Below are 14,938 nucleotides of genomic sequence, written 5' to 3' on the forward strand. Positions count from 1 at the left end.
TAAAAACAGACCTTGAGATCAATAGAATAGAATAGAGAACACAGAAATAAGGTCACTTAATTGGCCTTATATGGGCACTTAGTTTACCACATAGGTGCCAAGAACATACAATGGGGAAGGTCAGTCTGTTCAATAAATGGTGTTGGAAAAACTGGACAGCCACATGCAAAAGAATGAATCTGGACCACTATCTTACACCATACACAAAAATCAACTCAAAATGGATTAAAGACTTGAACATAAGACCTGAAAGCATAAAACTCCTAAAAAGAAAACATAGGGGGTAAGCTCCTTGACATCTCTCTTGTGATGATTTTTTGGATTTGACACCAAAAGCAAAGGCAACAAAACCAAAAATAAGTAACAAGCATCTGCACAGCAAAGGAGACCATCAACAGAGTGAAAAGGCAACCAATGAATTGGGAGAAAGTATTTGTAAATCATATACTTGATAAGAGGTTAATATCCAAAATATACAAAGAACTCATACAACTCAACAGCAAAAAGACAATCAGATTAAAAAATATGCAGAGGACATTTTTGCAGAGATGTGCAGATGGACAACAGGCACATGAAAAGGTGCTCAACATCACTAATCATCAGGGAAATGCAAATCAAAACCACCATCATATATCACCTCACACCTGTCAGAGTGGCTATCATCAAAGGGACAGGAGATAACAAGCGTCTGATGAGGGTGTGGAGAAAAGGGAACCCTCATGCACTGTTGGTGGGAATGTAAATTGGTGCAGCCACTATGGAGAACAGTATGGAGGTTCCTCAAAAAAATTAAAAACAGAACTATCATGTGATCCAATAATCCTACTTCTGGGTATCTATAAAAAGGAAATGAAAACAGGATCTGGAAGAGATATCTGTACCCCGCATGTTCACTACAGCATTAGCCATGAACGCCAAGATATGGAAACAACCTAAGTGTCCATCGATGGATGGATGGATAGAGAAGATGTGATACATAGGTATGTATATGCGTGTAAACACACATACATACGCACAGGAATACTGTTCAACCACAAGAAGGAAGGAAATTCTGCCATTTGTGACAACATGGGCAGACCTTGAGGACATTAGGCTAAGTGAAATAAGCCAGACAGAGAAAGACAGACAATGCATGGTAGCATTTACATCTGGAATTTTTTTTAAAAGTCCAAGTCATAGACACAGGGAGTACAAATGTGGCTGCTACGGGCTGGGGGCGTGGAGGAAACAGGGAGAGGCTGGTAAAAAGATTTCAGCTCTAAGATGAATAAGGTCTGAGGATCTAATGTAAAACATGGTGACTACAGTTGACAACACTATTATATAATTCAAATTTGCTAAGAGAGGAGAACCTAACTGTTCTCATTTTTAAAAAAGGATAAACATGTGAAGTGATGGGTGTGCTAATTAACTAGATGGGGGGATCCTTTCACAATGCATATGTGTCTCAAATCAGCAACATGTACGCTTTAAATATCTTATAGTTTTATTTGTCAATTATCCCTCAACAAAGCTCAAAAAAAAAAAAAGAAAATCACGCCTGTGCCCACATTTACGTTTTGGGTATATTCACATCAGCAACTGACACAGTCTGCAATCCAGGTCTCGATTACTCTCCTCTACCCATAAGTCTTGTGCCCTACGCACCATCTTCCCCCGCTTAACGCCCACGTCCTTCCACTCACCAGGCTTCTCTCCTGAAAAAGTCTCCAAGTAGATTTTCAAAAGATAAACAATCTTCCGTACAGCATATGACACTGTTCACATCCTCCATCCCCAGGAAACACCAGCCAGCTTCCCACAACAGTGAATCACAGTCAGTGTTCAGTTATCCAGGGAAGAATTAAGCGCAGACTATACACTGTCAAGTTCATTCCAGTGGAAAAGGAAGGGGCTTGCGGCCGTGCTCCTCCCATGAGCTCCACTCCCCCTGTATCAGGCAAAGTCAAGCCAGAGAGTTCTGAAGTCCGTAATTTCAATGTGTGTGTGTGTGTGTGTGTGTGTGTGTGTGTGTGTGTGTGTGTGTGTGTGTGTGTGTGTGTGTGTGTGTGTGTGTGTGTGTGTGTATGTGTGTGTGTGTGTGTGTGTGTGTGTGTGTGTGTGTGACTGTGTGTGTACAAGAATACAGGGCAGGGAAATGCAGTCCCTGGACACAGCGGGCTCAGGGACCCCCTCATGTCACCGTGAGATGCAGCTCAGACATCCCTCCCCAAGACCTCTCCCCTCGGCCCAGCCCCAGGGGTAGGCGGGCTGAGACGGCCCCAGCTTGGGCTGCCCGGCAGCGGGGAGGCGCTTCCGAGGCTGACCCCTCACGTAGCACTTTACCAGGTCGGCACTGCTTTCCTTTCTTTCCAGGACAGGGCAAGTGACAGGATGGCCAAGCCGTCACTTTTCCTGCGGGCACATCAAAGACCCCTGACCCAGCAGCACGTGCGGGTTCCCACCCGTTACTGCTTAACCGACGTGGAGACCCATTACCCGCTAAGGCACCCAGCCTGCCCTGTGCCACGGGACCCATGACGCCTCAGCCCCACTCCCCGCTTCTTTAAAATTCACTCAGTTTACCCTGCCTCGGGCACCTGAAACTTGCTTTGAGAGCCTGACTGCAGCTGTCACCAGAGCCCCAGAGCTGTCAGGGTCGCGCCCCATCCCACAAGGCCACGAGAAAGAGAGTCCGGAACTGTATTTCATCTATTTTTGTAGCTGCTAAAACAGTCACTGCAGGAAAAACAGCCCAGAATCCAGCTGTGCTCACAGTCAATATTTATTACACGAATGGACAGCCCTAGTGGTTTTCCCACTGGACAGTTTTCAAAACCATGAAAGTAATTTTTAATAAGCAAATCAGGGCTTTGGTGTGGCTCTCATAAACGTATAGGAGTAATTATTTTAAATTACATGCATATAAATATTTTTGTAAGTATATCCGCGTGATAATCTATGTATGACTGTCCATCTAGTGGTACCCAGGCGTCGACTCTTGTTTGTGTGATGGTAACAGACTTCTCCTGGGCACCTGTGCAGAATATACTGCCCCAATTAAGCGTGTGACTTCCCCGACTCACCACTTTCTGGAAGAGGACCCTGACAGTCACTGAGAGTCTATTAATATCATCCATGACCAAGACCTTCTAAAGAAGTCCTGTCAGACTCCGTGACTGATGAATCACTAGAGAATTCTGATGACCAGATTCCAGGATTTGCGCTAATTCCTAGCTTGTACTCCCATGAAATCTGACAAACTGATAAATACGTGAATGCATTTACAAACGACCAAGTTGTAAAAGGTTCCACTTCAATGACTATTGAAAAAATTGAATGGTCACAGCCAAGACTTTTTTATGTAAATGGAAACCTCCCAGGATTAGACATGAAACACCCAAAGGCGTTCCACCCATATAAGGTCTGGAAGAGAAACCTTGGAGGGTCCGACCAGTGCCTGGGGGGATGTAAAGCCAGTGAAAACCAGCAATGTCCTGGGGGGAGGGGGACCTCAGGGTCACTTACAGGGACACAGTAAGCGGGAGGGCTTGGATCAGCTGCTGAGATGAGCTCTAGTCTCTCAATTCCAAACCAGGACCCAGAACTGGAAATCATAATGGACGCCTCGCCCCTTTAAACAGGTGGGAGACTGTCGTTTGCTCCAAAGAAATCATAAAGGAGAATTCATCATCTTACCCTATGAAACACTACATATTGATTCCATGCCCTTCTGCTCACCACACACCAACGGGGAATGTAACTGAAATCAAGGTGATTCCAAAAAAAAAAAAAAAAAAAAAGTGGTTGAGGAGAAAAACCTGACTTATAGTAGTAGCTTTAGACCAAATGAAGGAAAATTCTAACTTATATTAAACTAATAAATCTATAGCAATAAAACCAAGAGAGTTTATAGCCCAAAGTTATACGTTCAAGAATAGCTTAAAGCCAAACTTATGGTTACCAAAGGGGAAAGGTGGGTATGCGTGTGTGCGTATATATATTCAGTCATATATATATGACTGGATCACTTTGCCGTACACATGAGACCAACAGAACACTGTACATCAATTACACTCCAATGTAAAATAAAAATTAAAAAAAAGAAATAGAATAGTTCAAAGCAATTTATGAATACTAGAAGCAAAATAAGGTTTTGAGGGAAAGGTCATAAACTGGGTGTTACCCCTACACTTCGGGGCAACGCTCTGAAGGTGAAATTGGACCTTCTCAGAAAGCACTTCTACTGCCCAGCCAGAGCTGGGACCCCAGATGAACTGAACCATTAGACAGCATCTCTTATGATCTAAATCAAATGTCCCAAGCCATTCGTTAGGGCTAAGAAATGTCTGTTACGACACATGCTTTTGTCCAGGGTCTGTCATGATCTCAATCCACGTGCTGTATCTACAGGCACGATTTTAACGCACGAGCAGATTCTCATGCAAACCCTTCCTCAGAATCCTTATCTGTTTGCATGTTTTGATGGAGACTCATCTTCCCAGCATCCAAATTGGAATGACGCCTTCACTAGATGGAGCTCACCCTGAAGTCAGCTCCTATATATCCTGGACCACCCCCCGCCGGCCCAGGCGGCACGCAGGGGGCTCAGCTCCTCCAGACACAAGACTACCTGTCCGGCCCAGGAGCAGAGGCACTAGGGCGGCTCACAGGTTGGATGTGCCCACTGCCCTGCTTCCTAGCTGATGCCACCACGTGCCAAAGCAGGAACGGTGAGTCTAATTTTTGAACCAGATCCGTTGGAAACTTACGTTTTACGAGGCTCAACGAATCAGAGCTGCGTTTACTGTCATTCTACTGATGCAGAGCGAGCATCTGAGGCAAAAGCGGCAAGTGCTCCCGTCTGCTTTGGGCAGGAGGCCGCACTCACCTTCGGCACTCAGTTATGAGACAGGACGCACACACGGAGCTCCTCCGCAAGTGAATTCTTCAACTGACAGCACCCGCGAAGTCACCAAGCTGCAGGAATTCTCCAAATTCTCAAATCCAACTCAAACCTCAGCGGAGGGTTATGATCTGGGAAATCACTTGTAGAAAAGGAACATGGGAAATCTAAAAAGGAACAGAAAGAACCGTCTATTAGGACCGCTTGCTGGGTTGGTTTTAAGTCACTGGTTGAGAAATAACTGATGATTTATTTGCCTGAAACCATTATTTTTAATTGACCCCAGAAAAAAGGTGCTTATATTTACTGACCTCAACCCAAACCGAAACGCCCTCACCCTGCTCCACCTTCCAGGCCCCGGGCCGGCTCGGAGGCAGAGGCTGGGAGGGCTGGGGGCCCCTGGCCATAGCCGAGGGACCTGAGCTCCCAGGTGTCTCCAGCCCCCTCGCCCCAAAGCCCCAGTGCCCATGGCCTCAAAGACTGCCGAAAAGAAAGGCGCGGTTGCCAAGCGGAAATTCCAAAAGCCTGTCTGGGAGGGAGAAGAACCACAGAGCGTGGCTATCATTCAGACACTCCATCTCCTGCACTGGCCGTGCACTGAGAGGGGTGCACCCCTTCCCCCCAACCCACAGCTTGTGCTTATTGGGGTGAGCATACACACACCACTCTGTATAAAACAGATACCTAACAAGGACCTACTGTACAGAACAGGGAACTCTGCTCAACACTCTGTTATGACCTCTATGGGGAAAGAATCTGAAAAAGAAGAGATATATGTGTGTATAACTGATTCATTTTGCCGTACACCTGAAACTAACACAACATTGTACATCAACTCTACTCCAATAAAAATGAAAAAAAAAAAAAATCCCTGCAGGAATCTGAGGACAGCACCCCGAAACTACAAGGAAGTCAAACCGAGGAGCTGACGGAGGGGACCCGCAGTCCCCCCTCTCCTGGCCGCGGAGCCTGCCGTCACCTCATGGCCACCACACCTGGGTAACCATTTTCAGTCCCAACCTATCATTGCAGGGGACCCTGAGGCTCTGTGGACCTCCGAGGGGGTTCACTGTCATCTTTAATTATGCTTCAGACCCAGAAGGGATCCGTCCTGACAGCTCACTCCGACAAGATCTATTAATTCACCCCCAGCATGAGGATGACCCAAAACGTTAAACATCCCACAGAAAAGTCGAATTCTATTTTAGTCAAATAGAAAAGGATAGTTCAAGTAGGGCTTTCATAAAAATGTTATAAGGCAAGTTCATAAATTTTGATTAAAAAATGAATTCCTCTCTAGGCATTCTCTGGTATTATTTTAAGGGCTTGCATGATTCTTCTTAAACGTATGATTTAACACAGGACAAGGCACTGGGCAAACACGGGGATACAAGATTGGGACAAGATGTTAGACATGCAACAGGAGGACGGCGCCCTTCTCTCTGCCAAGTGTTTACAGTAACATGACAGGTTCTGCAGAAACAGACGTTCTGGTATCTGGACTTGGGGATCCCGACCAAGGATTCTGGTTTCTCACTGTGGGACTTACCGTGACGTGCCATTTACTGGAGAAAGCCACCAGCTAAACACAGCTGTGCCCGCAAGCACCAGCGCCATATTAGTATTTTCATGGGTCCTTCTGGACTTAAGTTGTAGTTTTAAATTTTCCATTGAAAAGTGAACATGCCTGAGTCAGATCTCCCCAAACCAATGCCCGTGGGCCTCTGGAGGCCTGTCTGGGTTGCCCTCCGCGTGTACAACGCTCTCACAGGGGGTGTTATTTAACCCTCCCAATAACCACCTGGGTTAGATATTAACACCCACTTTTATTACACGGGGATAATCTCTCGATATCTTTATTACACGGGGATAATGTCTCTAATCTCTATTACATGGGGATAATCTCTCGATATCTTTATTACACGGGGATAACCTCTCGATCTCAGAGAGGTGAAAGGCTCTCCTTAGTCGGCTCTAGCGTGAGGAATGCAGGCCTCCAAAGCTCTAAACCCACCGCACCGGCAGCAAACTTAGTGCCGGAGAATTTACCTGCCCAGCGCAAAAGCACGACGGCCTGGCTCTGGAAGCCCCGTCCTCTGACACTCGGTGCGGCGGAAAAGCCAGACAAAGGTGCGGGATCTGAGCTAACGGAGAAGCCCCAACCGGAGGCTCTGCTTCAAGTTCACGTACAGATGCCCTGGCCGCCTGGGGACTGACTGTGAGAGAGGGAGGGGCAGCGTCTTCCTTGAGAAAAGCATTTCACTGACGAAGCGTCAATGAACGAAGCACACACCTTAGACAGAAATGAACACAGAGACCAAAACCGCTCTCCTGCTGGGTCTACATGCAGTCTGCCCACCACCATGCTTAACGTGGGTTATGGGCTTATTCAAAACCTCTGCTAAGGGTGAGCATTTCAGATCAGGTCTTCATTACAACCTGTGATCAAATCCATCAGGAACGCGTACACTTCTGTGCAGAAAACCACCTCCGACTGCAAACACTGCCAGGTTCAAGGTCACTGGGACCGTGGAGGCCCTCACCCAAGAGGTCACTCAAGGACTCCGCACAGCCCGCTCAGGCGGGAGGGGACACGTGGGACGGTGCACGCTCGTCTTTAAAGCTATTTCTCCACTAGCATCACCTGCATCTCCCCACAGAAATAGAGAGGAGGAGGAGGAAGGAGTGGAAAGGAATGAACACGAATACCAAATGCACCTCTTTCTCCACATGGATCTGGATCCGAATCACTTTACCAATGCAAAGTCCACACGATATCTGAATTCCCTGCAACAATGAGGTTTTCTTTTTCCCAACTGTGTTTGGAAAGCCCAGGCCCAACCTGGGGGTCTCCACAGCCTCGGGGGGCATTTGGCTGAGTGCCCACACCGCCGAGGGTGCCCGGGGTGCCTGACCCAGCCGGCCTCCTGGGGAGTCGGGGCAGTTTCCCCCGAACCTCCGTGCGTGTGGCCGTCCAGTGTCGGCGTCCATCACTAACGGGCTTCCCTGCAGTGGAGTCTTCAGGGTTCATGAGAGGCCCGCGCCCTTCTGCTGAGGCCCAAGGTCACTGGACACGCTGCCCTGCCTACTTGCCAACTGGCCGAACTGCCCAGAGGACTAGAATCCCCAAAAGGCTCCCCGCAGAGACCAGCCTCCCTCCTCCTGACCCGCAGAAACAGAGGAGCAGGCTGGGGAGAAGCGCTCGGACAGGCCCCAGGAGACACAGTCCCGGCGGCTCCACCTTCGCCAAGGCGTCGTCCACCTCCACGGCAACCCTGGGACACACACCTGACTATCAGCTCAGGAACGAAACCACCACACCCTCAGGCCGCAGCCAGGATTCGGGCCCAGGCCTGTCTGCCTGCAAAGCCCTCTTCCTCCCCACAAAGATCACCACTAAAGGGCCAGAACCTCGAGGTGCGGGCAAAGGTCATCTGTCGCCACCATCTCTCTGGAGTGTCTGCCACGCTGGGGGGCCCTGCTTCAGCCCCTCACACCAGGGAGGGACAGCATCACACAGCTTCCAGGACTCAAGCCCTCGACCACACACACCACCTTAATTTGAGAAAGGGGGAGGGGGGTGGGGGAGGGATGGTTGGGAGGTTGGGGTTACTAGATGCAAACTATTCTATATGGGATGGATAAACAAGAAGGTGCTACTGCAGAGCGCCGGGAACTCTATTCAGTGTCCTGGGGTAAACCATAATGGAAAAGAATATAAAAAAAAGAATGTCTATATGTGTATAACTGTGTCACTTTGCTATACAGCAGAAATTAACACATTGTAAATCAACTATACCTCAACAAAAAGTTTTTTTAATAAATTATATAAATAAATAAAACAAAGGTACTGGGGCTTCCCTGGTGGCGCAGTGGTTGAGAGTCCGCCTGCCGATGCAGGGGACACGGGTTTGTGCCCTGGTCCGGGAGGATCCCACATGCCACGGAGCAACTCGGCCCGCGAGCCACAACTACTGAGCCTGCGCGTCCGGAGCCTGTGCTCCGCAACAAGAAAGGCCGCGACAGTGAGAGGCCCGCGCACCGCGATGGAGAGGGGCCCCCGCTTGCCACAACTAGAGAAAGCCCTCGCACAGAAACGAAGACCCAACACAGCAAAAATAAATTAATTAATTAATAAGAACAAGTCACCGAGACCTGCAGTTTAAAAAAAAAAGAAAGAAAAAACAAGCCATGATTATTATAGGCCCTTTCTTCGGCCTCTTCCCCGTCCCAATGGGACACCACTCTCCAGACCAGACCCCTCGGTGGCCCAGGTGGTCGCCCAGCTCAGAATGAACACCAGGATTGCCCCCTGACCAGGCCCACCTGGGCCAGCGTGGCCTCGCTGACCTCCCGCAGAACTAGCGGTATTTCACATCTACTCAACGACTTGGTGGAAAACTTGATTTGAGTGGGAGAATGCTGGTTTCAGACACGGAACAGAGGTACACAAAAGTCTCCTTGAATGACCTGGCTGAAGATGAACCCTGGTTCCTGCCTCGTGTGGACGGACACTGGGCCGCTGAGAAAGCGCTTCTGGATCTGACACCCGGGCTTCCAGGGAGAGGATCCACCCACCTCTCATCACCCCTCGCGCAGCGGCCCCGCCAGGCCTCAGTGCTGACGGCCAGATGCGGGGTTCCACGGGTTAGGAGGTCCCGCCGAAATCAGGACTCTTACTCAAGATAAAGCTGTCCTGAAAAGGGAGCCATCACATTTCTCCGCAATGGGCTGGAATCGATTTTAAACGCTAACACTGGTTATCAGTTGATTGTGTCTGTGCATCAGAAGCTGATTAATGAAAACAGGGCAGAAGAAGTACGAGTTTCTAACTCTGTGAACAGCCTGAGGGAGACAAGTCTTCCAGGACTGAGAACGAATCTGCCAGCAGCGGGTCGACCACACACACCGGGACCAAAGTGGCCCAAGGCCACGGGTCCCAGGCCCGGCTCGGCCACCACACGTCCCGGCGGTCCTGTGCCTCTGTGTCATCTTCCGTGACGAGGGTCCCTCTGCTCCAAGCTGTAGCTGTGAGATCAGCACATGGGAGTGGACGTGAGAATTATCCAAAATTGATGATGTGGTACCAGAAATGTATTAAAGCTTACCTAAAATACCATGACAAGGAGTCATAATGCAAACCTTAATGTGGACTTCAATTTTATAGTCGCCGCCTCAGAATTCTAGCAGATGGGAATTACATCAGGAACACCAATTCTGATGGTTTGGAAGCTTTTGTGTATATAGTTGATGTCAGCCTCTTAAATACAATAGTCCTCCATCCTCCAAAAGTCCTGATCGGTGTTTGTCTTGAGCTCTTTCCACTAACCCAAACCGTAGTTTTCAGAATCAGCATATATACATACGTGTGTGTGTGTGTGTGTATACATCTCAACGCCGTAACTAGACAGTCTAATTACATAAAACATTTTAAAAGGGTCACCCGCGTTCTTTATGAAGTGTCTGCAGGATTTCATTGTTGTCCAGGTAATTACACCACTAATAAAAAGCACGCTGACCAAATAAACCTTCAACACAAAAACACACTAGAATAAAACCCCTTTGGTTGAAAACGACAGACAGAAGGAAAGACAGACAGAAAGGAAGAAAGACACACACACAGACACTGAATTCTTATCTGAGATAACTTAGACACCAGGTGATCCAAAGGGCCCGTCTAACTGTGAGTCTGTGGAAGCACTATTTTGATTATTTTGCTGAAGTTCACGTCCCTTAACCTTTTGGGGATGAAGGACTGAAAGAATGAGGGAAACCGCAAGAAAGGCCACACACACACACACACACACACACACACACACACACACACTTTTTAAAAATAGAATCTTGGAAAGCAGGCAAGAAGCCCAGACCAGGTTGTGTTAAGAGGGGTTACAACTAATAAACTTGTGGGGCAGAATCAGGGGGGAGGTATTACTTTACTTTTAACTGGATTCTTTGCTGTGACACGTTCACACTATGTCTCTCTCGGGTAATTAAGATGGAAGCTGTGAGATCAACTCTGTCCTCCCTTCGCTTCCTTCCTCCGCTCCATCCTCTGCCAGAAGCCCGGCCGGACACGGGGAGCCTGCGCCTCCACCCTCCCATCGCTGAGCGGGCTGCGTAGACAAAACGGATTATAGGGCTCCAGGGATCCGGCGTGTCACACACCCACCTGTGTCCTAGATCACATCACATCGCCGGCCTTTTAAGAGGCAGAACAGGCCTCTCACCGTGAGTGTGGAGGATAGGGTTTTGACAGCAATTAGATGAAGGTGATGGGAAAAAGAGACCGGGAACAGCCCACGCATGACCTTTGGCACCTGAGCAGCCCCTGGGAGGGCAGAACTATTAAGCTCTGCAGCAAAAGGTCGGGAAAGGTTTCGTGGGAAGGTTGGCTTTTTTGTTAATTTTTATAAATTACTGGTAACTGAGAAGCCTCCTGCAGAATGGATTTGGTTCTAAGAAACTGTGAGAAAACATCTCCCTTCACGTTGCCCTCCTTCACTTCTGATGGGTCATGAGTCAACGTGATGTGTTTCCCCCATTTCTGTGTATGGTTGATGCTTGTGTAGATTACAGTATCCCATAAATGTATTCCATAAAAATTCCACAACGTATAGAATGAAAAGGGAGTTGAATAAACTAAATTTTCCCATTAAAAAAAAAAGGCTAATAGTTATAAAAATGTAACTTTCAGAGAACAAATTTATGATTACTCCAACTGAATAGAAATGTTAATGTCACTGTGTTTTTAAAGTATAATTAGGGGCTTCTGAATATTCTGAAAACGGTCAAAGTGTATTCACCCACATTTTCCCCAAACGCCAGCTGCTTTCACAATCCTGTGCTTTTATGTCTGCTATTTCTTCCGCCACCTGGGGAACAGCTTCCCACCTCCAGTCTCCCAAAACCACTGTCCAGCCAAATCCAACTCATCGCCCAGGAATGAACTCAACCGCCCCATCTTCTGGAACGTTCTAAAGGAATGTCCTCCATTCCTGCAGCCATCGCTCTTTTATAACCAAACTCCCCTTTTAAAGGCTGTGCAGACAGAAGTGCCTCTAGGGAGGGACGTCCACAGGCTGGTGTCCATATGGCTCTCGGCAACATGACTCTTATCAGACATTCATCATCCAATAAGCTTCCACTTCCTCAGTGATATCTGTAAGATCTGATGCAACTACGGTTGCAATGCCTGGCCCACTCAGCGCCCCAGAGTCCAGAAGCCTCTTCTCCCAAACTTCAAACCGAGAGACCCCAAATCCCTTACACAACTACCCGAACCAGCCCTTCGGTATCGACACGGAGCCTTCAACACAGAAAGCAGCACATCTGTGCCGTAAACCAAACGATGGTCCTGCTCACGAGCCGTATGTCTTCATTTTATTGCCATCAATTTATTTTTCTTGAGTATTTCATTTACTATATAAATTAGCAAGAAGCCGATGAGAGAGACTGAATGAATCAAAGAGGACTGCTAAACTCTAAAGCTCAAAAACGTATAGATGACTTCCCATGGCAGCTGCCCAATGGATGTCGTCCATAAGAGCCATTTAAATACTGTGTCTGGGCTGAAATCCAATTAAGTCATTTCTGTCTGAATATCCCCAAAGAGGCTCCTGCTGAGTTTGAAGTGGAAATAATTGCAAATGCCAGATTAGCTGTGTAAGCACTTCCAGAGCCGAAACCCAGCAAGAGCATGAAAATCTCCATGCCCAGCTTTTCAACTGGGCACAAAGGAAACACTTCAACAATCATTGGGCAGAAAGAAAGCCCACGTCCTGGTGCAGCCAGGTCTCCTTAGATAATCCTCGTCCCCCGCACGTGTCAAAGAAAAGCTGCGATCCATTCATTTACGCGCGCAGTAGAATGACAAACTTGGGCTCCACCGCACCATTCTGTGCACAGAGGAAACAGAATCAAGACGAGATTTCAAGCCTTCTCTGAATTCACTTCCCTGACCAACCCCTTATGCAGGACACCCTGAAATCAGTAAACCCTGAAATTCACCACCGTCTCCACGGATGTAACTTGTTCTGTGAAAACGTGCAAGCAGAGACAGGACAGTAGGGGGATAAGATGAATCTCCCCTGTACCTTGTGATCCATTACTCAGATTTACGATTCAGCAAAACACAAGGTGTCTTCAGGTGACGTGCAAGAGCTGAAACCGGCGTGTTCTAACCACACATTCCAGAGACCGAAAGGGTCCCCCCTGCCTGTTCATTGCTCGCAGATCCCACTGAGACCTGCTGTACCGGACCATCTGGAGTTGGTTATGACACCAGCCCCAGGTAAGAACCACTGTTACAGAGACAAGGAGAGCAAGTGAGAAGGGTCCAGTCAAAAAGATTTATCTCCAAACCCTCCGTATCGAACACCAGGCTTGTCTGAAAGAAGAGTCACCCAGATGATGAGGCCAGCCACGCCTCCGCATGTGACAAAGGACACAAGGAACCTCTTCCAGTGGCTGCACAGCCCAGTCTGCATCTCACCAGCTGCGTGCAGTGGAGGCTGCCACTTGGCCTTGGACGCTGGGTTTCCTTGGAGACAGTATCAGTCCCCTCGTTGATAAAAATAAAGTCACACTTATTCAATGGAAATGTGACGCACATCTGCTCCGCGCAAACACTGTATGCAAATGAGGCACAGCACAGATGCCGTCTTCCTTACGGGACTCGGGCCAGCGAGGGGCTAAGGGCAAACGTGGGATGACGCAGTGGTGCTTCTTTATTGTATCTGCTGCGAGAAAACCCACCTATAAAAAAATTCGGTTAAACTTTTCTAGGTAACTTCTAAAGCAGATGCGCGCTATCCAAAGTACCTGCTAATACCTGCCTTAGAATTAAAAAAGAAAACAGTGGATATATGAACATAATAGTTTTACATAAAAAGTAACTTATGATGGACCAGAAAGCAGGTCTGATCTCTCCTTCCCGAGACTAACCTTCCAACAGTGAGAGGAACTGCGGTGTCCCTTCGGGCCTCTTCTGCAAGCAAAACCTTCCTAAGTTGAAAAATGACAGGTTTCCTAAATGTTCTCTCTTCTGGATGGACTTCAAGATAAGTCACCCCATAAGTATTTCTGAAGCCCTCCGAGCACTGTGCTGGGTGCCGGACACACAACAGGCAACACAGACGTAGGCTTTGCCTCCACAAAGCAGACACACAGACGAGTGGAAGGTAAGAGCCCAAACGGGGGAGCTCAGGCCCCTGTGGGTCACCCTCCATCACCTCTGTATGTGACACGTGGCCTCGGTGGGGACATCCTTGCAGAGAGTGGAGACGCTGACGATGCGAAATGCACGTCAGTGCTGCCCGAGACGCGTCGCGTAGGCAGCATCACAGCTGCACGGCCTCTCACGCTGCACCTGGCAGGTGTTTTCTGAGAGGAAGCAGGGCACACGTGCATTTCCCTGACCCTCCTGGTCCACTTCTCCACTCCACTTTCAGTCCAGCGCTCCAGCTTCTCGAGAGTTTTCTTTCTGCTTCAGCCCTGGCTGACCCCATCCCTCCATCAATGCCTCACCTGCAAACCCCACACGCCGTTTTCCAGGGCTCTGTCCACATTGCTGCTCAGATCGAGGTCAAGGGCAGGACACACCTGAGACCTTCCCTGGGAGGGAGCAAACTAGCAGACCACAGTCCAGGGACGGCCATCCTATCAGCTACCTCTCCACGCGACAGTCCTCCCGCGTAGGGAGACGCGCGTGGCACCCGGGCGCGTGAGATGCCAGCTCCACCCCCGACTGGCCCGTCTTTCAACAAATGCCTGTCTCTAAAGCTCAGTTTCCTCACCTATAAGATGTAGGATAAGGAGAAAAGCATTACCTTGCATACCTGCTGTAAATACTATACAAAGCACCTGGCAAAGTTCCAGGCCCCTAGTAGGTGCTCAAAGAAAAGGCTACTTTGTCTCCTGTACTAGCATCTTAATATAAAGGGCCGGTGGCGGGGCGGGGTGAACAGAGGACCACCCTGCCCCCAAAACCCCACGTCTGAACTGGGCCTCCGCAGACGACCCGAACAACCCCGGCCATCGCTGGGGAGATAA

At 48.5% G+C, this 14,938-nt stretch overlaps 1 protein-coding gene across 5 annotated transcripts in view; it reads right to left on the reverse strand.

Annotated features, from left to right (window-relative positions):
* Positions 1–14,938, reverse strand: part of NCK2 (NCK adaptor protein 2) — a 137,642-nt gene that overhangs the window by 70,466 nt on the left and 52,238 nt on the right. For 3 of the 5 annotated variants that reach the window (XM_027128693.1, XM_027128690.1, XM_027128691.1), the window contains one exon: positions 4,871–5,052. The gene's annotated coding sequence lies outside the window, so the exon portion shown is untranslated. The other 2 variants (XM_027128695.1, XM_027128692.1) reach the window with 1 other exon arrangement.

This window comes from Aethalodelphis obliquidens, unplaced genomic scaffold, assembly GCF_003676395.1.
Source record: "Aethalodelphis obliquidens isolate GAN/ISIS:26980383/991018 unplaced genomic scaffold, ASM367639v1 scaffold35, whole genome shotgun sequence".
Taxonomy (NCBI): domain Eukaryota; kingdom Metazoa; phylum Chordata; class Mammalia; order Artiodactyla; family Delphinidae; genus Aethalodelphis; species Aethalodelphis obliquidens.